We start from the raw sequence: 23982 nt of genomic DNA, 5'->3' as shown, positions 1-23982 counted from the left end.
TGTTACTGTAGCACCCACAGTTGGTTTGTCACTGTCCACAGAAAGACGGACAGTCCCTACCCTAAACAGTCATGATCTAAGAAATGGGATTTTGATACTTGTGGGGCTCAAAGTTGGAGATGTGTGCGCATTTTAAATGCCTTGGGAAAAGAGTTAATTCAGTTCACTTGGGACCTGTAACTTTAAGGGTGATGCATTGTACATCTTATATTGGATATATTAGTGGATTCAACATAGAATTAAGAAAAGGAGTACTTGTGGCACCTTAGAGACTAACCAATTTATTTGAGCATACGCTTTCGTGAGCTACAGCTCACTTCATCAGATGCATCCGATGAAGTGAGCTGTGGCTCTCGAAAGCTTACGCTCAAATAAATTGGTTAGTCTCTAAGGTGCCACAAGTCCTCCTTTTCTTTTTGCGAATACAGACTAACACAGCTGTTACTCTGAAACCTAACATAGAATTACTTCTTAGTGTTTCACTATTTTATTTCATTTTAAGCCAAATATTTGGCTATAACTCTCTGGCTGACTGGGGCTAGTGATCAACGCTGCTAATATTGGAATAGCATTTGAATTTTATACTCAGTTTAATCAATCTGTTAATTTAATTTTCTTGTGTAATATATTCAATAAATTGTGAAGTTACCACCTCAGACTCCTTTGCTTTTGAAACACAAATTTATTTATGTGCATATACGTGAAATATATACACACTCTCTCTGAATCTCTTTTACAAGATACCAATGTATTTATCCCAAAAGATAGCAGATGAAGTGGAACAATTAAAGTCAGCCTCCTGATGTACAGGCCTATAAGTCAATATGGTGGTATCCAGTATCAGCAACTTCATATCCTCTGCATCTGTTCACTAGTTTGTTCTGCACACTATCAATATACTGCAAATCTGATTTGGTGCCTTGTGTGCTGTAATTAAATAATTTTGAGGGCTTTGAAAGCTGGCTCATCTATTTCAAAACCCATCAAGGACAAACAAATCAGAGAGTAACGAAGGTGAAATAGTGATGACAAATTTTACTTTTCTTTGAGCATTACACTGTCACATCAATTGATGAAATTAAAATATAGAAACCAGCAAAAAATAATCCAAGTTCCAACCTTGCTTGTAACTAGGGATTCTACATTTCAGGTACTGGTGTCCTAATATTTCAAAGACACTTTTTATTCTTTTAAGAATGCAATGTCTTCAAGAAGTGCACACATTTCTTCAAAGCAAAAGTTAGTTGTGTTTTTTTCTCCAAACACTGTTTAAAAGTTAGCTATCTGTGTGAGGAGTGCTTAAATCCATGAAATTCCTTTCATACCCAGTTTATTCCAATGATTTAGCGTTGTAATCCTCCACTGGCATTCATCCACACAGTTTGTCTTTTTGGACGGTATTTTAGAAAAAGGTCAGCAGTCAAATTGCCATCAATAAATACCAAATGTGAAAGTGTCTCAGTATTGGAGCTGCCCAACTTGAAGTCCCATCACTAAATCAAATAGCATGTTGGGCTTGTTCTCAAAACCTACCTGAGGTGAGCCTTAACAAGAGTATGTTAGAGAAACGTGTATGAAAAAAAATTAAAGAAAGAGTAAGGCTCAGTTCTGCCATCTACTTTACACACACATTGACTTAACTGGAAGATACAAATTCAAGTGAAAACAAAAATCCGCTCTGAGCAGCGCATTTCATAAGATCATTAGGACATAAAAACATTACTGTAATCATTTCCTCCAACTTCCCTGACTCACATTTGCCTCCCTTCAATCTATCCAAAAGGTCACAACTCAATAAGTTTCCCTTTCTGTGACTATACCTATATCACTACCTATTTGTGGCTTGGAAAAAGGCTAATGTGGTGCCCATCTTTAAAAAAGGGAAGAAGGAGGATCCTGGGAACTACAGGCCAGTCAGCCTCACTTCGGTCCCTGGAAAAACCATGGAGCAGGTCCTCAAGGAATCAATTCTGAAGCACTAATGGGAGAGGAAAGTGATCAGGAACAGTCAGCATGGATTCAACAAGGGCCAGTCATGCCTGACTAATCTAATTGCCTTCTATGACGAAATAGCTGGTTCTGTGGATGAGGGGAAAGCAGTGGATGTGTTATTCCTTGACTTTAGCAAAGCTTTTGATATGCTCTTCTTGTTAGCAAGTTAAAGAAGTATGGGCTGGAGGAATGAACTATAAGGTGGATAGAAAGCTGGCTAGATCATCAGGCTCAATGGGTAGTGATCAATGGCTCCACGGTATCAAGTGGAGTGCACCAAGGGTCGGTTCAATATCTTCATTAATGATCTGGAGGATGGTGTGGACTGCACCCTCAGCAAGTTTGCAGATAACACTAAACTGGGAGAAGTGGTAGATACGCTGGAGGGTAGGGATAGGATATAGAGGGACCTAGACAAATTAGAGGATTGAGCCAAAAGAAATCGGATGAGGTTCAACAAGGACAAGTGAAGAGTCCTGCATTTAGGACGGAAGAATCCCATGCACCGCTAGAGACAAGGCAGCAGTTCTGCAGACGAATGGATAGGCAGCAGTTCTGCAGAAAAGGACCTAGGGGTTACAGTGGACGAGAAGCTGGATATGAGTCAACAGTGTGCCCTTGTTGCCAAGAAGGCTAACGGCATTTTGGGCTGTATAAGTAGGGGTATTGCCAGCAGATCGATGGATGTGATCCTTCCCCTCTATTTGACATTGGTGAGGCCTCATCTGGAGTACTGTGTCCAGTTTTGGGCCCCACACTACGGGAAGGATGTGAAAAAATTGGAAAGAGTCCAGCTGAGGGCAACAAAAATTATTAGGGGACTGGAGCACATGACTTATGAGGAGAGGCTGAGGGAACTGGGACTGTTTAGTCTGCAGAAGAGAAGACTGAGGGGGGATTTGATAGCTGCTTTTAACTACCTGAAAGGGGGTTCCAAAGAGGATGGATCTAGACTATTCTCAGTGGTACCAGATGACAGAAAATGGAGTAATGGTCTCAAGTTGCAGTGGGGGAGGTTTACGTTGGATGTTAGGAAAAACTTTTTCACTAGGAGGGTGGTGAAGCACTGGAATGGGTTACCTATGGAGGTGGTGGAATCTCCTTCCTTAGAGGTTTTCAAGGTCAGGCTTGACAAAGCCCTTGCTGGGATGATTTAGTTGGGGATTGGTCCTGCTTTGAGCCGGGGTTGGACTAGATGACCTCCCAAGGTCCTTTCCAATATGATCTAGTCCTTAGATTATAAGATCATAAGGACAGCAATCACCACTTTTAATTTTGATAGAGCAGCATGTGAAGTTATAGCCCTATATAATAGTTAAATATATTTTTCTAATGTATGCAGATCAATGCCAAACCCCCCCCCCCCCCCGAATTTCATTTTAAAAAAGTATTTTTGTTTATTTGGGAGAAAATTCTGGAAGCAATATATTTTTATAATCCTTTCTTTTTGTAAGAAGAACTGTAATGGTAGATGGGTCATATTTGTTTAAGAGAAAAGTGTGATCTCTACTGATTAAAATGTTTTCACGGATTATTATAACTGTCATGGGGTGCACCACTCACCGCTGGGCTGGCGGCTCCTCCTGCTCACTTTGGGGATTAGCTCAAGGCCAACACCCTCGTCTATGGTTTACACACCACCACTCTGACTCTCCCTCCAGTCTGAGGCCCCTCTCTCAGCCTCATGAACTGCCACATCCTCCAGCTAAGTTGCTCTGTTTCCCCCTTCCAGGGGGGAGAGGTAATCACTGTCCAATAGTCTGGCCACTTCACCAGTGGCTAATGGAGTGGTGGGGACCCAGGCCCACTCACTACTCTGGGTCCCAACCCAGGAACCCGATAGATAGCAGCCTCTGGCTGCAACTCTTTAGCTTCTCCCAATGCTGCTACACCTCCCTGGACCACTTCCCCATAGCCCCGCCATCTTCTTCACCCTTACCTCAGGGCATTCAACTACCCAGTCTCAGCAGCCAGCCAGGAGCTTCCTCTTGCTCTCCCGGTCCCTGCCAACAATTGCTCTGTTCAAGGTGCCGCAGGTCTCAGCCTATTAAAGACACAGTCCTCACATCTTGAGCTCCTAGCAGCAACTGACCCTTCTCTGAACTACAGCTCCTCTTATATGGGCCTGCTGGGCGTGGATTGGCTGGTCCCTGCAGCCCTTCTCTAATTGGCTGCAGTCCATGCACCCTCTCTATGCTGCTCGGAAGATTCATCTCCACTGTTCCTTTCTGGGGACAGGATATGGTAGGACCCTGGCCCCCCTTAACACTTTCCACTCCTGTGTTGGATGGACACCGCATCATAATAACCAAGATCAGATTTTTTAAGACAGTTTAACATTCAGAGCTTTGAAAATAAGTACCACAATTCCACTGCATTATGCACAATGTTTAGGTCCCAATCCTGCAATGATTAGTGCACATTCTTCAGTTTACACACTGAGTAATCCTACTGAACTCGGACTTCACATGCACAGTGTGTGTGTAAAGTTAATCTCTTGCAAATGTGTTTGTAGAATCAGGGTTTTAGTTATATTATCTTAATTTCAATCAAAGAAATTAAAATACAGTTATGCTAACGGAGATCTAATGTCACTTGAAATGTATGAGCACTGAATTAGAGTTCAACTGGAAATACTGTATTGTAGTGTTAATGCAGCAGTATATTGCCATTTTCAAGTGTATATAATTAATACATGAAGTGGTATAAAAATTATGCTGTAATTAATTTGGTATTTCAGCATGAATTCATTGCTCACAAACACAGATATTTAAAATGTGTTACGCTGGTCATCTTGAACGAGTACCACATCATTATACATTCTGTGTAAGGTACATATTTAATAGAAAAACTATTTTTAGAAACATTAAGAATGATTTTTTTAAGAACACTGTGCCTGTAAAATGAATCAGACTTTGTATCATAAGTTCACCTGTAAAATCTAAGCAACAGAAAAAAAATGTAATTAATATCTTTTAATATCTGCTAAAATTTACCTAAAGTCACTTTTCTATACATAGAAGTGTAGACCTACAGGGATTAGAAGCAAGTACTGTATCATTAAAAAGCATTCAAATGATATATATATCACTATATCTAATGGTTCAAAAGAGATCAAACCCTAAATCTGAGATGGATTAGTGGGCAGAGTTCAGGTGAGATGTCAATGGATCATAATAAACACAAGTTATCACAAAAAGAAAAGGAATGCTTGTGGCACCTTAGAGATTAACAAATTTTTGAGCATAAGCTTTCGTGAGCTACAGCTCACTTCATCCGATGCATTCAGTGGAAAATACAGTGGGGAGATTTATATACATAGAGAACATGAAACAATGGGTGTTACCATACACACTGTAACCAGAGTGATCACTTAAGGTGAGCTATTACCAGCAGGAGAGCGGGGGTGGGGAAGTGGGACCTTTTGTAGTGATAATCAAGGTGGGCCATTTCCAGCAGTTGACAAGAACGTCTGAGGAATAGTGAGGAGGGCGGGGGATAAACATGGGGAAATAGTTTTACTTTGTGTAACAACCCATCCACTCCCAGTCTCTATTCAAGCCTAAGTTAATTGTATCCAGTTTGCAAATTAAGTTATCATGTAGCTCTGCATTTATTATTTGCCTATCACCACCATGAGTATTTTACATATTTGAACTGTATTTAAATTATCTCTCTTGATACAATAAATCAAAACTTTTCTACTAGTTAGCGCAAAAAGTGAGCAAACTATTCAAATACAATAAGGTCTCATCTGGAGTACTGTGTCCAGTTTTGGGCCCCACACTACGAGAAGGATGTGGAAAAATTGGAAAGAGTCCAGCTGAGGGCAACAAAAATTATTAGGGGGCTGGAGCACATGACTTATGAGGAGAGGCTGAGGGAACTGGGATTATTTAGTCTGCAGAAGAGAAGAATGAGGGGGGGGTTTGACAACCTGAAAGGGGGTTCCAAAGAGGATGGATATAGACTATTCTCAGTGGTACCAGATGACAGAACAAGGAGTAATGGTCTCAAGTTGCAGTGGGGGAGGTTAACGTTGGATGTTAGGAAAAACTTTTTCACTAGGAGGGTGGTGAAGCACTGGAATGCATTACCTAGGGAGATGGTAGAATCTCCTTCCTTAGACGTTTTTAAGGTTAGGCTTGACAAAGCCCTGGCTGGGATGATTTAGTTGGGAATTTGACCTGCTTTGAGCAGGGGGTTGGACTAGATGACCTCCTGAGGTCCCTTCCAACCCTGATATTCTATAATTCTATGAATCAGAATGTACATTACACTGAATCCTAGGGGATCTCCCAGTCAATCGCGATCTCCGGTGGCACTGTAATGTGGCTGATGCTAAGGCAGGCTCCCTGTCTACCCCGGCCCCACATTGCTCCCAGAAGCGGCCACTGCAGCCCTGTGGCCCCGGGGGCAGGGGTCTCCGTCCATGCGCAGTTCCTGCCTGCAAGAACTGCCTTCTTTGTCTGGGAGAGCGGTGGGGGTGGTGCTTGCAGAGAAGCAGCACGCGGAGCCACGTGCTCCTTGCCCCCACCCCCGACCCCAGGGGCCGCAGGGGCACATTGGCCCCTTCCAGGAGCAGTGTGGGGCCAGGGTAGACAGGGAGCCTGCCTTAGCCTTGCTGCACCCGCCGCCGACTGGGAGCCACTGGAGGTAAGTGCTGCCCGGTGGGAGGCCGCACTCAAACCCTCATCCGTGAGCCCCCTCCCAGAGCATCCCATACCCCTTCCTGCTCCCTGAACCCCCTCCTGCATCCCAAGCCCCACCCTGAACCCCCTCCCAGAGCCAGCACCCTGTACCCCCTCCTGCACCCCAACACTCTGCCCCAGGCCAGAGCCCCCTCCCAAACTCAAACTCCCTCCTAGAGCTTGCATCCCTCACCCCCTCCTGAACCCCAACCTCCTGCCCCAGGCTCAGCCCAGAACCCACTCTCACACTGCAAACCCCTCAGCCCCAGCCCAGAGACCACACCCCCTCCCAAACTCCAACCCCTGCCCCAGTCCAGTGAAAGTGAGTGAGGGTGGGGTAGAGCGAGAGACAGGGTGGCGGGGGGGTGGAGTGAGTGGGGCAGGGTAGATCCTGGGCTGCCCTTCAATTCAAAAAGTGATGTTGAGGGTAAGAAGGTTGGAGACCACTCCTTTAATATATCAAGCTTTTGTTCATAAGTAATACATTTAGGGGAATCATTGCAAATTTAATTGGAGTATAATTCTTCAGCTGATAGCCACTAATTTATATTGTTTTATCATATCTTTGTTACTATAGTATGTAAGCCAAACTCTGAATGTATTTACTATTAAAAAAATGCAACACTGGTACCAGTCGCCTTTTTAAAGTGTCCAGTAGAGTGAAAATGGTGGTGTCTTACATAGCATCATCCTAAAAGGCTTCTGAAGAGTAGTCACTGTAGAAAAAAAATAGTCGAAAAAATTGTGCAATGAATGGGTAGAACCAAATGTTTAATGTATTGACTAGATAAATTACATTGGTTTGTCAGTACTTTTCTCAGGAACAGTTGGTTACCAAGTCATGTAAGCCTCAGTGCTGCAAGGATGTCAGATCCTCGTTCGTGGTGTTCCGACTGGATTCTCTTTGAACACATGCCCTTTCAAGTGAAATTAATCAATCTCTTTATCACTCGCACAGCATCTGGAGCCATAATCATTACCCAACTGCTGAGAAAGAAATGAAACCACTAATCGCACAGGGAGTAGGGCTTAGTGTTCTGAACAGGAAAGTTTGTATTAAGTTCTAATTTGAAAAGTGATTTTTCATGGCTAGCCTTCCAGGACACACTGCACAAAAGGAGGCTGTGTTTCAGCAACTGTCTACTACTTATACCCCCCAGCACACAGAACCAATATATTTAGAACTGCGGTCATTAGCTTTTTATCGTGCTTTTCTAAATTTAATACCATAATTCTAAATCACTGGAATACTAAAGTATGACAGTTTCTTCATGCATTTCACGATGAAACTTCACAGTCTCTGAATGAAGGAATAGCCAGAAAAGAAAACGAAAAAAAACCCACTACATCAGGAAAAATTGGCAGACAGTGGATTAAATATCATGTCATGGACATTAGGGACCATACACTGCCTCTAGTCTCGATAAAAGTACATCACTCCCATTGATCTCAATGGGAACTCTCTATGCAAATGAAGGACAACCTATTTGGCCCCAAAACATTAAGAAGAAACTTTGGATACCAACCAGCTACTGGAATAAATTTAAAATGCACAGTACAGCCACCACCACCAAAATGTTAGACTGCCACACAGTATGCTTTACACATTCCCATTTTCTCATTCTCATTTTCAGTCTAATCCTGCTCAAAGTGAAGCCAATAGCAACACTGCCAATAACTTCCATTTCAAAAGGAATGAGATTGGACCGCAAATGTATTAGAAATCTAGAGAAATTCTAAAATCAGTGGAAAGGTCTATTTAACAACTGCTGGCCCCTAGAAACCATCATGATCCATGTTATGTGCGTACAGATAACATTCTTGCATATTCTTTAGTGTTTTGCAATTAGAGGGAGAGTGTCCTCATACTAATTTTGTGTTCCAAATAGATACCAGTTGTCTGGATGCGCCATTATCCCCAATATATTGAAATAGTTCATTTAAATTGTTGAGTAAAACCCTTGCTGAAGCTAACTTGAGATATAAATTATTACAAAAATACTATGTAGTACTGAAGTGCAGCAGAGTAATTAAGCCAAGCACTCCACTGAAATGTGACTATCCATTTTTAATGTTGTGCTCTTACCTAGCAACAGAAATCTTTTCAACAGCTACATTCAATTAAAAAAATATTAACCCCAAGGAAAAAGTATAAAAACATCCCCATCTGTTTTTCTTACCGCTCACTGTGCTTCTTTTGTGAGTGAAATATGCACAACAATGGAATCCAACAAAGCTGAATGAAAAGTACTAAAATTCCAATAATAAAGTACCTTTAAAAAAAAAGAATTTAAAAGAAACCACATTTGCAGATTTTCCTGTGTGACCCACAGTTCTGTTCCCATAGTAACTATAAAGAAAAGAAAAGGATAAGATGGCTAACTCATACTTTTCCCTATACTAACAACAAAAAAGCAGCCCTATTTTCATAACCTATTATTGTAAGGGAGGGAAGTGGGACATTAAAAGATTAGTGTAAGAATCTCCTATGTAATCTAGTTTAAAACACCACCTATTGTGCACTTAAAGTTTGCTAGAAAAACATATTGAAAGGTATATAGACTTTGGGTAAAAACTACTGAAATAGTTTCACAAGCACAGGAATACCAATATTAACAGATATATGCAATAAAGTTTTCTTTCTGCAACTAGTCTAACCAGTATGGTCCTTACGCTAGCAGCTGTAGCAGTGGATACAGAATTCGATTTCCTGGATTCTCCTGTATTACTAGTATTTTGTACATTATCTTCCAATATATAAGGAGAAAATCTTTTAGAATATTTCTACTCCCACCCCCCACACACACACGCTTCCTTAATGGATTTTTTTTCTGTGCCTAGTACCCCAATACTTGGATGATAGTTTGGCAACCTCTTTTTGAGGAGAGTACAGCATCTAACAAGTTTTGGTTTTGGTTTGTTTTTTGTTGTTGTTTTTTATCAGCAATGCCGCCTCCACGACCACAGAGGGCTCCTTGGCAGGACACCCAGTACAGTTCTGCTGCAAGAGGGGGAGGTGTGAAAGGGGTATATGCTTCCTGTGTAGCATGGAACCCAGCTGGGCTGTTGTGACCAGAAGGGCAGCACTTAGAGGAGAAACGGAGACAGGGCTAGTAGAGAGCAGGGGGAGGTCAGAGGATCTGCCACTTTGCAGTTCCTCTGGTCTTCCTCCCTACATCAGGAGAGAGACAGCACATGCACTCATTACATATACAATTGACACCATTACAACATTAGTGGAATGCCTTGCTAACAACAACAAAAATCTCTGTACAAGCTGTATCTTTTTCATAGCACTCAAAATCACACCAGATACTTCAGATGTACCATGACATGATCTGATCCCTGCCACAAGAACTTCCAATCTAAAGTTATACAAGAAGCAACAAGAAATAGTAATAGATATATGATATGAGCAGAGGTACGAGGCAGGGAGCCCAAGGGTCACAAAGGTAATGGATTATTATCCTTGATTATTCCAAGAATATTTTTTTTTAAAAATTGTTAATAAGCTAGTATATTTGTGGAGTTACGAAAGTGTTAGAAGAACTGAATTGATAAGGATGAGGGTGATAGGAGGGTTGGTGTAGCAGCCCAGGGAAGTGAAGTGGAGTAGTGAAACAGAGAGAGTGTGCAAGAAAGGGCCAGGAGCCACAGGGATGCAGACCAGTTAGCAGCATGAGAGAAGGCACAATCCTGTAATTAAGAAAATGTCCATTATATTACCCTGAAATCTCCTTGAAGATAGTTGACTATGATAGGCAGGAAGTGGGGAGGAGGAGGAGGAAGATAAAATTGGGAAGCAAGGGGAAAGAGATGGGATGTGAACAATGTGAGAAAGAGATAGGGAAAAAAATAGGTATGCCATCTGGAGATAGGGATGTGGGGAAGAGACAAGAAGTAACAGAAAAGGATAAAAAGGTGATACAAAGAAGAAAGTGAAAAAAGAAGAGAAGGAAAAGTGGAAGAAAAAAGGAGCAAGAAATCCTGCACAATCTGAGGTCAGAAATGATTTTGTTTACCTCTCTCCCCCACCCCTCTGAAATTCCACACCAACCACTACCATTGGGCACCTTATTTATTTCCCTATTGGAGCCTTAAATCCACCCCAGAGTCTGCTAAGTGACTTATATGGTGACTATGTACATTCTCCCTCTGCCAATACAATCTAGCTTTCAACCCAGTGCAAGCTACAGAAAAAATGAAGGCATTGATTCTTTTATATTTTTAAATAATAATACCCAAATCCTTTTTCTGATCAGTGTGCTGGATGATCGTTCCATGCAGCATATGTTCCCCACGTTAGTTCCTTATTTCCAGACTAAATTTTTTTTTCTATTTGTTATTTAGCACTCAACAGCATCAGTCATCTGCTGGCCCTAACATATCAGCAGATTATCTAGTGAAGTTGTATTTAAACTATATTGAAAAGTTGACAGAATATTTTATTTCCCTCTTAATCAGTTTTCCAACTGGCTTTTTAGCTGGTTGCAAAAATGGGGGGCGGGAGGAGGAAAATCAAATTTTCATTTGTTTAATCAACATTTTGTTGCTATTGAAATTTTGCAAACAACTCTCCTGAGGCCTCGTTCCTGAAAAGATGTACACAATAACTTTACTTGGCACACGTGTAGTCCCATTGACTTGGAAAGATTCTTACAAAAACCGTAAGTGAGGCGTGGTTTCTCGTGTTCTCATTAGATGTGTTTGCTGGTTATTTAATACAAATGTATAAATACAGCTCAAAGACAGCTCAACTACTTTCGGTCAAACCTTCCATAGGTTTCTGGCTTACAGAATAGCATAGAAACTTTCAGTCCAAAAGAAATATGGGTGAAGATTATGAGTGACCGAAAAATGGGATTCACGGCTTAATTTCACCCTTAAATAGTGATACAACTGACACCATTACAACATACTATTCAACATAACCTACTGAATTCAAACTGCAAATAAGAAACATTGCTCTGTTTTATTCCAATGTGTGTAGCATTAAAGGGGTACCTACATTAAAAAAAGGGTTGGGGGTTAGAAAAGTAGGAGACCAGCAAGAATTCAGCAACTGCTTCAAGAATCCAGTGGTCAAAAGCAGAAGTTGGTAAAAAGCACACTGACTTAGCTGAGTCTCAAGTGCCATGAAACTCCCACATAGGCACTATATAAAGGTAATTTAAAGTATTTATTTCCCTCATGTAGTTAGCCCTAATAATCTTAGATGGATTTTCATTCTCATCTTGTGGAAGACTATTACTTGTCTCTCAATAATCCCTAAGAAGATAGGTGGTTCTCTGATTTTCATAAGGAATGAACCCCTTATCAGTAGGTTCGTGATCCAGTCTTTCGAAGATAAAGATTTAGACCCGTTTTAACATTTGGTGTATTTAGATGAAAAAGTGTCTTTTAACAAATAGGTCAAAAGGACTTTCAAACTAGCACCTGATCTTCCTGAAATTAAGACACTGGGAAATTGAGGCAGAATCATCTGAAAATGAAACAAAAAAAAAGGTTCTTTTTGGTCTTGTCCATAACTGCGTCACCGATATTCACTAATAGTTCAAAGGCTCCTCTTTCATTAGAAGAGCATTACCTATAAAGTGGATATCATAACTTTTCCATTATAGTTTATTCCTGAAGGACTAATGATCAAAATAAGGTTAGCAGGGTTTTTTGTGTGTGTGTTCCACTCAGATGTTGGTAACAACTAAAATAAAGGTTTTTAGTTACCTTTGACAATCAAATTTATGTCTCACGAACCCTGGCTTCCTGCAACCTACAAATACTTGCAAATGAACAGTATATTCTTCAGGATTAAATGTGTTTTCTGAGATTACCTACAACTCAAACTATTCTTCCAGCATGATGGCTCACTCTTAAAGTTCCTCCATTCAGAAAAGCAAGTATTTCTCTCTTGATATGATGAGGAATTATATCCTGATGAGGAATGCAATGGGCCTAACTGTCTAAGGTCTACATTTGTTAGAATTGCATTACCTGGCACATCCCTCAAGTTTTTGTCAGACCACTCTCTCCCAGAATGTTAATATAGTTTGTTTTCTTCTTTTGTCCATATTTCTATTTTTATTTTCTCACTGAAGTGGGTTTCCCATTCAAAGAGTTTTGGCTCAGTAGTGATAGTCTTTGATTTAAATTGCTGAAGAATTCTCCAACTATATTAGTCTCTTTCAGCTGCCCTCTTCATGTTAGTGCACTAATTTCAGCTGCCAGATATTTTTGTCCTGATCTTCTAGCAATAAGACTCCCTGGGTGATATCCTGGTCCATTGAACTCAATGGCAAACCTCCCATTGGCATCACCCCTTGATTCTAGAGAAATAATAGGAACTGAGCAAATTGTCACCAGGCCAATGGGATGGTCTTCACAAAAGGGGATTACGACTAGTAGATGTAATCGGTTTTGTACAACAGATTTTGAATTCTGGATTAATTCTGACACAAAACCCTTCCTTGATTTTTGGCAGCTCTCTTTCCTTTTAGGCTAGAGAGAAAAACCATTCCCAAGTGCACTGAACATTTAACCAGAAAGAGAGAACTCATTCCTAAAATCACTATTGGTTCTATGTTGTAAAAAGATACGACTTCTTCGAATTGTCAGCTGAAAAGGGTGCCTCTACTATCCCTTCCCCCAATTTCCACAAATTGGCAGACCCAGATTACATGTTACAAATATGAGGATTACATGGGGAGTCAAAGGCACCACCAGTGACATTTCCTGATGGCCATAAGAATGCACCCTTAAGTTCCAGAAACACATGGCAATCCCCAGGAAATACAGAGGAGTATTGTGAACTAGCATTGATCCCTGAATTTTGTCAGCCGTTTTAAACCCATAATTGGCTATTCCCATTACTTGTAAATCACTAAAAATATATCCCTATTTTTAACATTTTTAGACCAAGATCTTCATACCACAGTCTCAAATACCAAGTAAAAACTGCACTGTAGATTCATAAGGGTATGAATATTTAAACTTAATAAAATGTTTCATTTGTCACTGTTAAAACAACAGCCATATTTGCATTAAAGAAATTATATATACAGTTTTGGACTGTTCAAGAGATGAAGAAAGTTAACATGATGAAATATGGAAATCACTAATTGGATATCACAAGGAACACTATTAATTTACGAGCATTTAAAGACAATAAGATTTTTGCCAGATTCTATCACTAACAGTGCTTTGTTAACAATTGATAAGCTTTAGAGAATTATTCAACCATTAAAATTTGCAGAGTAATTTAATTGGTATAATTAGTGCTTTTATGCATAGGCTTGTGGTCACATTACAAGTATGGTGACAAGCAGCATCCTGAAACCAACAGATATCCTCAGTGCAATGCTATATTAATGTATCGTCTCCAGAGCTCAAAAAAATTCATTCTGAATAAGAAAGTTCAGCAGCCTGTATTAAATTTAAGTGTGGAAGTCTTGACTAGTTAAGAGAAGAGTATTGTATAATCCTCATGAAAGTCATACTTTCAGGTTCCTACAGTTTAAGAATATGGGGCCCAATTTAGTTGCAATTGTATAAATTTGAATGGAGATGCACTCACTTACACCAGGGCTCAGTTTGGCCCACAAAGTCCAGTTTTACAATGTCTGGACTTTCATAAGACACTCAACCTAGCACCTAGGCAAGGAAACCGCTATTTTATCCCCTTTAGTGTTTATTTCATTCAGGTTTCTGACATCCTGTAAGGAGCTCATGTGTGTCCCCATGACTTTAGAGGATACAAAAATTCTCTTTAGAAAAACAATTTTACACTAAAGGTTCTATTTTGAAAGAAAATGGTCAGAATGATCAAAATCAAAATTACAAACCATGACAGTTAAATCCAAGTTATGAAAATCTCTTTTAGTGTAAGAATTAATTTACCAAGTAGACCACAGTTGATATGCATGTACACACAAATGGATGCATATTATTATTCAAGTGAAAACATAACATTGTCTGAGGGTTGCATTATTGTCTACTCGCACAAAACTAAACACCCATGCCCCGCCTCTTCTCCAAGGCCCCACCTCTTGCGCACTCCATCCCTCCTCCCTCTGTTGCTCACTCTTCCCACCCTCACTCACTCGCTCATTTTCACCAGGCTGGCTCAGGAGATTGGGGTGTGGGAGGTGATGAGGGCCCCGGCTGGGGATGCAGGCTCCAGGGTGGGGCCATAAATGAGTTCAGGGTGCGGGAGGGGGCTCTGGGCTGCGGCAGTGGGTTGGGATGTGGGAGGGAGTGAAGGCTCCGGCTGGGACTGCGGGCTCTGGGTGGGGCCAGGGATGAGGGCTTTAGGGTGCAGAAAGGGGCTCTGGGCTGTGGGTGGAGCCGAGGGGTTCAGAGTATGGAAGGGGGCTCCAGGCTGAGGCAGGGGGTTGGGGTGTGGGAGAAGGTATGGGCTCTGGGCTGGGGCCAGGGATGAGGGATTTGGAGGTGCAGGAGGGGGCTTCAGGCTGGGGCCAAGGGGATTGAAGTGTGGGAGGGGGCTTCAGATGAGGGTGTGGGCTCTACGGTGGGGCTATAAATGAGGAGTTCAGGGTGCAGGAAGGGGCTCTGGGCTGAGGCAGTGGGTTGGAATGCGGGAGGGCTCTGGCTGGGAGTGCAGACTCTGGGGTTGGGCTGGAGATGAGGGCTTTGGGGTGTAAGAGAGTGCTCCGGGCTGGGACTGAGGCATTCGGAGGGTGGGAGGGGGATCAGGGCTGGGGATGAGTGATTTGGGGTGCAAGAGGGGGCTCTGAGCTGGGACTGAGGGGTTCAGAGGGCAGGAGGGGGATCAGGGTTGGGGCTGGTGGGAGGGGGTCAGGGGTGCAGGCTCCAGGTGGTGCTTACCTCAGGCAGCTCTCGGAAGCAGTGGTATGTCTCCCCTCTGGCTCCTACGCGGAGACATGGCGAGGCAGCACCACCCCTGCAGCTCCCATTGGCCACAGTTCCTGGCCAATGAGAGCTGCGGAGCTGGCACTTGGGGTGGAGGCAGCGTGCGGACCCCCCTGGCTGCCCCTAGGGATAAGAGCCAGAGAGGAGACATGCCGCTGCTTCTGGGAGCCACGCAAAGCGTGCCTTTGCCCCACTGCGCCACCGACCGGACTTTTAACAGAGCCGCCAGAGTCCCTTTTCGACCAGGCATTACATTCGAAAACCGGACACTTGGCAACCCTAGTTGCATATGGGTGTCCACGCTCCACAACCACACTCCACAAAGTCAAGTAAGCTAAAGCTACATTGTAGCTGAAATTTAGGATTTACAACAGTAAAGAAATTCAAAGTTGTGAGTCCACAGATACCTAAACTAGGCCATACTACAGAAAGGGGTCATGATAACAGTCTGGGACCAATGATTTAACTCCAGTAAAATTATTCAAGTCCCCAAGTCTTACAATTTCCTTATTTTTCTGCATTTTACGTTGCATGAAAGCAAGTTCTCTTCCTTCCCTCCTCTTGCCAAATATTTCCTTGGAGTCCTTAAATTAGAATATAAGGGGAAAAAAGAAATGTGATTCATTGTACATATACATAAATGCATGTAAAGCTAAATATACCAATTAGAGATACACACAAAGGACAGCCATGTGCGCTCTCATGAGGGCAGAATTTAGGTGTGTTTATTCTAATTCCCTTTTTCCTATTTCTTTTTCAACCTTATTGCGTTTAATTTTAATGTCCAATGCTTTAAAACCATATCTTTTGAAAGGTTTTCAGCATTAAAAAAAAAGTGTCTGAAAATGTAATCAGTGAAAACACTAGGGTATTTTTCCATACTCTGTTTTGTTTTTTTTAATTTAAACATCAGTTGGACTACTACTATAAGACAGTTCAGCCTATGGGGCAGGATTTATTTTCCCCACACAATTTTAAAAGCCTGAAAATACAGGCTTATAACTTAAATGCCTCTTTCTTAGCCATAAACACCACAAGAGCATCACAATATATATCTTACAGTATTGTTACTGCAACACTGCAGCTAAGGATTGACTGTATCAAACCAGCCCTAGGATCTTACATATTTGACTGCTAAAAAAATTTTTTTACTTCTCTCGGGAAAGGATATATTTATCAATCACTGGGGCACATGCACCCTGACAAGAACAGTTCTATTGTTTTCATTGGAGTTTCATGACAGAAGTGCATGTTCATGAAAACCACTGAATCATCCTTTTGCTAGTTCTAGAACATATTTTCTAAGGCCCTCAAGGGTTTAATAATTCTGTGTCAACTGAAATCAAGTGAAGTTGACATTTTCAGAACATTTTATGTACACCTCTAAAGACTTACAGTACAATGCATTTCAGAACTGGACAGAAATAAAATAAAAACTTGAAGGACTTCTTTTGTTCTTATATAAACTACCTTCCAAAGTATAGTGGGGTTGTCTGTTCAGTCAGCAGGCTTAGTTCTCAGGGCCTGCCACTTGTCTCTCTCTTTTGGTTCAGTATGTTCAGGACCACCAAAAATGGGGTTCAGCTGGGTCAGCTTTCTTATTGGTAACCTCCTAGTCCTGCATATGCCGGGGCTAGGTGTAGTGGAATGTGGGGTGGGTAGGGAGACCTGGGGGCCTTTACTCCACTAGGTCCCAGCCTATCCCACATCCTGCTCACCTTCCCCAGGCCACTTCATACCATACCCAATGCCTCAGACTTATAGACTTGAATGCCAGAAAGGACCACTGATCACCTACTCTGTCCTACTGCACATCGCAAGCTACAGAACCTCACCCAGTCACTCCTCCATAACCACTGGCTGAGTTACTAAAATATCCAAATCATGATTTAAAGACTTCTAGTTACAGAGAACCCATCATTTACTCTAGTTCAAACTAGCAAGTGCCCCATGGCTCCACACTGCAAAAGTTGAGAAAGGGGTCTGCCAGTCTGACCTGGGGAAAGATTCCTTCCTGACCAAATATGTCAATCAGTTAGATCCTGCGTATGTCAGCACGACCTGCCAGCCAGTCACCTGGGAGAGAATTCACAGTAGTAACTCAGAGCCTTCCCCATCTAGTGTCCTATCTCTGGCCACTGGAGATATTTGCTAATAGCAGTCAGAGATGGGCCACATGCCATTGTAGGCAGTCCCATCATACCATCCCCTCCATAAACTTATCAAGCTCAGTCTTGAAACCAGTTAGGTTTTTTGCCCCCACTGCTCTCCTTGGAAGGCTGTTCCAGAACATCACTCTTCTGGTGGTTAGAAACCTTCATCTATTTTCAAGCCTAAACTTGAAGCCAGTTTGTATCCATTTGTTCTTATGCCAACATTAGCCCTTAATATTAATAACTCCTCTCTCTCCTTTTGTGTTTATCCGTCTAATGTATTTATACAGAGCAATCATGTTTTCCCTCAGCCTTCGTTTGGATAGTGAAAAGAAGCCAAGCTCCGTGAGTCTCCTCTCAAGAGACAGGTTCTCCATTTCTCTGATCATCCTTCTCTTTACCTGTTTCAGTTTGAATTAATCTTTCTTAAATATGGGAGACCAGGCTGTACGCAATATCCCAGATGAGGTTTCACCAGTGCCTTGTGTAATGGTAGTAATACCCTATCTCTACTGGAAATACTTCACCTGATGTATCATATGATTGCATTAGCCTTTTTCATGGCTGCATCACATTGATGGCTCAGTCTTCCTGTGATTGACCATTACACTAGGTCTTTCTCCTCCATCTCTTCCAACTGATATGTCCCCAGCTTATAGCAAAAATTCTTGTTGTTTGTCCCTAAGTGTATGACCTTGCACTTTGCATTATTAAATTTAATCAAATTTCTATTACTCCAGTTTTCAAGGTGATCCAAACCTTCTTGTATGATATTATGGTCCTCCTCTGTACTGTCAACACCTCCCAGCTTTGTGTCACCTGCAAATGTTATTAGCACTGTGACACATGGCCAGAAAGGGTTAAATATCCTTCAAAATAAATAACCCTCAAAAGACATATGGAGAGATAATGTTTGTGTTTTTGTGTATTTACGTATATACAAGTAGGGTCAGCAATGTAATCAGCAGTCCCTGTCTATGCTGTATTCTGATAGTTCAGAGATCAAAAGAACATCCTAGCATTTAAATGAATTGCAAACACAGGATATCTCGGTATTCATCTCTCTTTGAAATGTATTGTGAATGGTGGAGGAACAAGTAAATTGCCTTCTGTTAATTCGTATAGCTAAGTACCAGTGATGGACTACCTTCAAAGTCATCCTAAATTACCTTTTGTTCCCCGACGAACTCCAACTTGTCAAAGAGGACATTAAATTGTATAAAAGATCCTTGGGTCCTGATTCTGTCATCCCAGATCTGCAATAGGTATCATGCAGGGGAGGCCTAAGACACAAAGCCTGAGATCCCAGTTCTAACTGGATTGCCCTGAAATATGAACAGTGGACTATAACCTATGAACTATTTCTGAAAGAACTCTTTGCAACTACGAAGCTCAACATCTCTGCTGTAAATCTGAACCTCAATGAATTGAACTCATGTCTGTATATATATTGATCTTTTAACCATACTCTCTCTCTCTTTTTTATTTTATTAATAAATTTTAGTTTAGTTAATAAGATTTAGTTGTAGCATCATTTGGGTAAAATCTGGAATATTCAATAACCTGGGAGGTAATGTGTCCGATCCTTTAGGATTGGTAGAATCTTTTCTTTTATATGATGAAGTAAGATTTTCAGAAATCATCATATTTGACTTAGATTTACCAAACCATCATAAAACAGCTTCTTTATTAACTTACTGGTTACTCAGAAGTCCCTTAAAGTGATCCAGCCTCAGATCTCCATCCAGGTACCCAAGTATTGGAATATCCACCAGCTTTTTGGGGATTGTCTGCCCCATTCTTTGCAATTCACCCTAATTGAGTGACCACAATTCGCCCCCACTGGGATCTCGGTCACAAGCACACTCTCACTTTTTGTGCTAAGGTCAGTAATAAATATGTTAAATAAGATTGGTCCCAAGACCGATCCCTGAGGAACTCCACTAGTAACCTCCCTCAAGCCTGTCAGTTCACCTTACAGTATGGCCCATTGTAGTATCCCCTTTATGCAGTTCCTTTCAATTCTGGTATTAATCCCCATGTGGAACTGTATCAGATGCTTTACTGAAATCCAGATAGGCTAGCTTTGCTGCATTTCCTTTGTCTAGAAAATTGGTAATCACTGGTCTGGCACGATTTACCTTTTGTAAAACCATGTTGTATCTTATCCCAGTTACGTTTACCTCTGTGTCCTTAAGTACTTTCTCTTTCAAAATTTGTTCCAAGACCTTGCATACAATTGAGGTCAAACTAACGGGCCTGTAGTTTCCCAGATCAGCTGTCCCCCACACCCCTTTTTAAAAATAGGTACTATATTAGTAATTTTCCAGTCACAAGGTAGGACCCCCAAAATTATGGATTAATGAAAAAAACCATTCCTATTGGGCTTGCAATTTCACAGGCCATCTTTTTTAATATTCTTGGATTGAGATTACAGGGGCCCCCCAGTTGGGTCCCCTTAAATTGTTTATATTTGACTTCCATTTCAGATGTGGTAATTTCTACTTCCATATCCTCATTCCCATTAGCAACACTGCACTAACCCTAACCTCCTTGTTACCCTTATTAAAAACTGAGGCAAAGTATTTCTTTAGGTGTTGGGCCATGCCTAGCTTATCTTTAATCTCCACCCTATCCTCAGTGCTTAATGGTCCTCTTCTTTCCTTTTTTGTTTTTATTTATATGGCTAAAACAAAGTAAAAGTTCTTCAATTTCCTTTGCAAGGTCCAACTCTGCGTGGTTTTTGGCGGTTCTCACTTTTTCCCCTACACTTTCTCACCTCCAAGAGATAGCTTTCCTTGCTGATCCATCCCTTCTTTCATTCCTTGTAGGCTTTCTGCTTTCTCCAATAACCTGTCTAAGGTTCTTGTTCATCCAGTTTGGTCTGCATGAATGAATTTTTCTGTCTTGCTTGGGGATACAGCGTTTAGATTGTTTCTTGCAATTTTGCCAAAGTAATTCCAAGCCTCCCTACATTCAGACCCTTGAGTTTTTCAAACCAGTCTTCTTCCCTAACTATTCGCCTTAATTTTTTAAAGTTTTCCCTTTTGAAATCAAGTACGCTACTTGCAGACCTGTTTGTGTTTATCCTTCCATTTAGTTTAATCTGAATTAGCTCTTAATTACTCAGTCCAAGGCTGTCCTCTACACCCAGTTATTCTACGAGGTCCTCACTTTGAAGCACGGCAGCTGTTTAATTATAGTCCCTTTCTTCAAACCCCAGAGTCTTAGAGCTGATACAAGAGGACCTTCTGCTGCCCGCACTCAGGATTCTCCCTACCTGTTGGGTGATGTATCAAAGGAGAGGAGGAAGACTCACAGCCAGACCGCCTCAGTCAGAGCTTCTCCTATTGTGACAGGGCAGTGCTCCTCCAGGGAAATGGCTTCTCTCCTTTTCCCTGGGCTGCTGGACCTTTCTTTATATTGCTGCATTCCTCAGGATCAAGCTCAGCAGTGCCTGAGGTGCGGAGCTTACCTGACCCTGTACTGCTCCAAGCCTTTCCCCTGCCTCAGCCCCGGGCTGGGATTTGCAAACCCCATCACACAAAGCTAATTCAAAAACCATTTGTACAACATTACACAGGAACCAGAGGATTTTTGTTTTGTTTTTCAAATGTAACACTTCTGAGATTTTGTGAATCTCTCGGAGAAACACATTATGAAGAAACATAGGATACTGGATCAGACCTGTTGTCCACTGAGTGCAATATCCTCTCTCTAGCAGTGGCCAGCACCAGAAGCTTCCAGAGAAGATGCAATAAACCCTGCAATAGGTAGATGTGCGATATTCTCCACCACCACCCTGCCCCTCCACAAAGCATGTCTCATCCTAATGTTTAGTTGTTAGGGATTGGTTTAAACCCTGAAGCATGAAGTTTCTTTTCTATAAAAAACATTGTTTTGACTCACTAAAATTCTGTAGAATTGTGAACTAGATGGAAAGACATTTGAACTTTGGCTCTATATAGCCAAATGAGTAGACACTTATGGCACAAGTTAGCTGAAAGAGGTCAACAAGACCCTCGATAGGCAATCGTGAATAACAAAAGGATGAAATATTTCACAGAAAGCAGCAAAGGTGACAATCATCTGTATCCAATGAAATTATGACCCTTCACAGATTCCAGGGCCAGAAGAGACCATCGTGATCATCTAGGTCAGACCTCTTGTATAACGCAAGCCATAGAACTTCCCCCAGAGAATCTTGATTTTAAAATTCTCAGTGATGAAAAATCCACCACAAACCTGGCTAAATTGTTCCAATGGGTAACTACTCTCACTGTTAAAAATTTACATCTTATTTCCAGTCTGAATTTGTTTAGCATCAAGATTCAGCCATTGGATGATGTTATACCTTTCTCTGCTAGATTGAAAAACCCACTATTAAATATTTATTCCCCTTGTAGGTTCTTATAGACTAATCAAGTCAACCCTTAACTTTCTCTTTGTTAAGCTAAATATACTCAAGTAGCTCAATCTATCACAGGGGTAGGCAACTGGAGGCACGCGAGCTGATTTTCAGTGGCACTCACGCTGCCTGGGTCCTGGCCACCAGTCCGGGGGGCTCTGCATTTTAAATGAAGCTTCTTAAACATTTTAAAAACCTTATTTACTTTACATACAACAATAATTTAGTTATATATTATAGATTTATAGAAAGAGACCTTCTAAAAATGTTAAAATGTATTACTGGCACACGAAACCTTAAATTAGAGTGAATAAATGAAGACTCGGCACACCACTTCTGAAAGGTTGCCGACCCCTGATCTATCACTATAGGGCAGAGACTACTTCCCAGGACAGACTTCCTCAATCAGATAAGGATTTTTTTTTCCTAGATGTATACATGTACATTTAGCCGTTTTAAAACACATATTGCTTGCTTGCACCCAACATACCAAACGTTTCAATTCACTCTGAATCAGTGACCTGTCCACTCTTCATAATTTACCACTCCCCCAATTTGTGTCATCTGCAAAACTTTATCTGTGATTATTTCAGGTTTTTTCCATGTCATTGATAAAAATGTTAAAAAGCATACAGCCAAGAACAGATTCCTGTGGGACTCCTCTAGAAATGCACACCGTGATTTCCAGTTTACAATTACACTGAGACCTATCAGTTAGCCAACTTTTAATTCATTTAATGTGTGCCATGTTAATTTCATTTTGTTATAGTTTTTTTAATCAAAATGTCATGCAGTACCAAATCAAATGCCTAACAGAAGTCTAAGTATGCAATAGCAACACTATTACTTTTATCAACCAAATGTGTAATCTCATATCAAATTAGTTTGACAGGATCTATTTTCCATAAACCCGCATTGATTAACAAAAAAAATAAAGGAAAGTAATATAATTAGTGCCAATCAAGTGTGACAAATGTGGCAATTTCCTGAACAAATCTTATTGAATTAAGCTAAACTTTATTGAATTAAGTCGACATATAATTGTGGGCCAGGGATTGTTTGTAATTCCATGGGGGCAGGGGAGGATGACCAGATGTCCCCATTTTATAGGGACAGTCCCGATATTTGGGACTTTGTCTTATATAGGCGCCTATTACTCCCCACCCCCATATGGATTTTTCACACTTGCTCTCTGGTCACCCTATGGAGGGGGATCACAGCCCTCCAGGAACAAAAAACAGGGTGGTGGGATTAGGGAGATTCACTCATGTGGTAACACCTCCAAAGATGTACCACCACCTGGAGATACTTGCATATACTGGTTCAAATTGGATTCTCTAGAGACCAACAGACAAAGAAAGGGCTTTTGGATAAATAACCTGAGTTTAAACTGACTCAGGGCCTGATTTCTGAGCCATAAAATGGATAGGACTTTCTGTCCAAGGCAGGGCTCCAGTTCATGGGCTTACATGTTCTGAGCAAAAGGTGTTATGAACTTGTAACCACAGAAAAACCTGTGTGGGGTTTGAAGAACTGTTCACCTGCCAGAGACCTTATTGGCACTGGGGTGATCTCTGGCAACCTTTTAGCATGCATGTACATTCTTTTATTACTTTTAATGTGTTTTCTATCATGCTTTTACCTTAAGAATGCACATGCTTATTTAGAAAGACCTAAGTGGTAATTTAACTGTGGGCAATTACACTGTTCACAGGCTCTGAGAAGAAGGCAAAGCAGGCCTGCTTAGACAATCTGACTTGCTGGGGAATTCAGTCCAGGCAGAAACTGTGCAGCCTGGAAATACACTGGTCAGGAGGGAAGAGAGACATGTCTCCGCCCAATAAAGGTGACT

The 23982-nt window shown here is 41.3% G+C and overlaps 1 protein-coding gene across 3 annotated transcripts in view; it reads right to left on the bottom strand.

Moving 5' to 3' along the window:
- Positions 1 to 23982, bottom strand: part of THSD7B (thrombospondin type 1 domain containing 7B) — a 511640-nt gene that overhangs the window by 393003 nt on the left and 94655 nt on the right. The gene's annotated exons all lie outside the window — the stretch shown is intronic.

The sequence above is a fragment of the Lepidochelys olivacea genome (assembly GCF_965140295.1).
Source record: "Lepidochelys olivacea isolate rLepOli2 genome assembly, chromosome: 11".
NCBI classification, from domain to species: domain Eukaryota; kingdom Metazoa; phylum Chordata; order Testudines; family Cheloniidae; genus Lepidochelys; species Lepidochelys olivacea.
The sequence above is the reverse complement of the archived record's forward strand: the minus strand, read 5'-3'. Positions and strand labels throughout refer to the sequence as shown.